Source organism: Sinocyclocheilus anshuiensis, unplaced genomic scaffold (genome assembly GCF_001515605.1).
Source record: "Sinocyclocheilus anshuiensis isolate Anshui unplaced genomic scaffold, SAMN03320099.WGS_v1.1 scaffold552, whole genome shotgun sequence".
NCBI classification, from domain to species: Eukaryota; Metazoa; Chordata; class Actinopteri; order Cypriniformes; family Cyprinidae; genus Sinocyclocheilus; species Sinocyclocheilus anshuiensis.
In genome coordinates this window covers 1,121,004-1,123,618 of record NW_015554362.1, presented here as the reverse complement: position 1 = coordinate 1,123,618, position 2,615 = coordinate 1,121,004, and the positions used below count along the sequence as shown (strand labels likewise).

General features: G+C 37.2%; 1 protein-coding gene across 1 annotated transcript in view; it reads left to right on the top strand.

The window, feature by feature from the left end:
- Window positions 1-2,615, top strand: part of LOC107671459 (CUB and sushi domain-containing protein 3-like) — a 292,685-nt gene that overhangs the window by 565 nt on the left and 289,505 nt on the right. The window lies entirely within an intron of this gene.

Here is a 2,615-nt window from a genome sequence, read left to right as displayed (position 1 = left end):
CCGTGGTAGCATTACTGATATTTCTGTATTTTTGTGTTGTTGTACTGGACAGCAGGCATGATTGATTGGTGTTCATAAGTTTTTTGCATTAGATTTATAACCGGCAGACAGACTAACCTCACAGAGGGACACAGAAATAACTCATAACTACCCACCAGAACCGTGTGTCACATACAGTGACTCGTAGGGTAAAAGTAGAGACTTGTGAAGAATAAATAATCTGTCCAGGATATAAAATGTCATAGTGGAGATGGTGTGGTGTGGTGTGAACGAACTAACAAGCAGATCTGTTGATTGATCAATTTATTTATATCGCAAAGCCACTCTTGAAAACTAAAATCCATCTTTTGGTGTTGCAGTCAACGTGAGTCACGTTTGACGTGACTTGAAGCTGACAAGATGAATAAAAATCCCCCAAGCTGCTGTTTAAACAATTTTTTTTGCTTTCAGCAAACACCTTTAAACGCATGCAGTGTTCCCTTGCATGTGTTAGTGCTTAGTGTCTCAGTCTAATTGAAATCTAATGGAAATTATAGAATGAAGTTGTGCTGCCGCAGCACGACATTAACCTCCCTCGTATTCATGTTTAGCTTTCTTGCGTACGTTCATGTGCCAAACAACAGCGGATCATTGTGCATACTAAAGTCCTCATTACATTTCCCTCCCGGTGTAGGTAAATGTCATACGGTATTGGGACTGAAATGCCGTTGGACAGAAAGCATGATTACTGTAGTTCAGCTCTGAGATCTGCTCAATTCGTCATGATGTCAAGTTGGTAAATGATGGCGCTTTTTTCCACGAATGCAAATATTTAGTGGCTTTCTTCTATCAACAGTGCTCCAGCGATGAGACAAGGCCGCGGGTATTGCAGTCGTGGCTTTGAAGTTATTTCTCATATAATGTCCTTGGCCAAACAAACAGCGCTGCACTTGCCTTCAAGGTTCTCTTGATGCATTTTTAACAAGAGGCGCTTGGGAAATTGGGCAGTGTGTAAGATGGGAAGGCCAGTGAAATAACTTTTCATCTCATTTGAAATTATTGATCTAGGTCCCACTCGGTTGGTCGTGGCGTAGATGGTCTGGTGGTTTTGAGTTTGCGAATCCGCATGGTGCTTACATTCGCTCACTTGGAGGATGTCCTTGATCTCTAGTGCTTGGTTTTGTTGTCCAAAAGAGCAGATAGCTTACAGTTTGGGTACTGGAAATAGTTCAGTCATTGTTTACTCACCCTCATGCTGTTTGTCAAACCAAATGGGATTTTTCTTTGAAGAATCTTTAGGCGAAATCTTGTCTGAGGACAGTTCATAATGAACAAAACACCATAAAGTTTGAATGAGTTTATTGGAAAGATTTTTGGAGTATATTTAGCAAGACAATCTTTTTCAGTATTTCTACTTTGAGATGTCATGCTTCTTTCAAAGTGTTACTTGCAGTTTCTTTGTAAATATTTGTAAAATTTTCTAGTTTTTTGGGTGATTTTTTTTTTCATTGCATGGGAAGATTTGGATTTGTTTCTCACAGAATACTATTGTATGACTTCAGAAAACTTGGAATGTTGTGCACAAATCATATGTACTAGTTTTTTGTTAACTGTCCTTTTTGAAGCTTGACATCTGTGGTTACTATAAACTAAAAAAGCTAATAGTTTATAGGGTTGAAACAAGAAGAGGGTAAATCAGAATTAACATTTTTGAGCTATTCCTTAAAATTGTGCTTAAGTTCAATGTCGAGTTTAAATATAGCCTCAAAATTGCCCCTTTTCTATTGGCCAGCTCATATATGTTTTAGATACTGTCATTATTTTCTAGCATGCATCTAAAGGAAGCTTGCTCATTGAATAGCGGTTGTCCTGAAGATGCCTGTGTTTCTGCTTTAACCAGTGATTGACTGTGGAGGATGTGATGTTGTTCAGATGTTACATGTGATCAGTATCTGCGGCTCATCACTGCTTTAATTACATGTTCAGATGCAAACTGGAGTTTATTTTGAGCAGAAGATACTGCAGTATTTTAAGAGTCCATTACTGTAAATGTACGCTTATGATGAGCTTTCTTCAATAATTTAATTGATCCCTTTAGCTATGAACAGCCTCAGAAGAAAACAGTTGTGCTCAGACTTTTTTTTTAAACTCAGGAGACCTAACTGAACTCTCAAGTATCAAATCTCATATTTTTCTCCTAGAATTTCTTAAGAGAAATAAAAGCATAGAGCTATAAATGGATGTGAATAGCGGTTCAGATCATTGGGTTTTGGAGGAATTTGATGGAAAATGTTTGAGTTCATAGATGTTTGGGTTCAGACAGATATCTGACATTTGTTTGCTGGCTTTGGTATATTGTCAAATCCTGAAACAGTTTACAGATTGTTGAATTGTTAGATTTATGTGTAGGTTTTTGAAATATTTGTATCTGAAGAACAGTTGTGTTAGTGGGTAATTCCACACACACACACACACACACATATATATACACATACATATACATTGTTTTTTTTTTTTATCTGGCAATGATGCTTTAAATTAATCGGTCCCACTTTATATTGTGGCCCTAATACCTGTGTACTTACATAGTAACTAGATGTGTACGTAGTATGTAACCACAGTGTAAGTACACATTG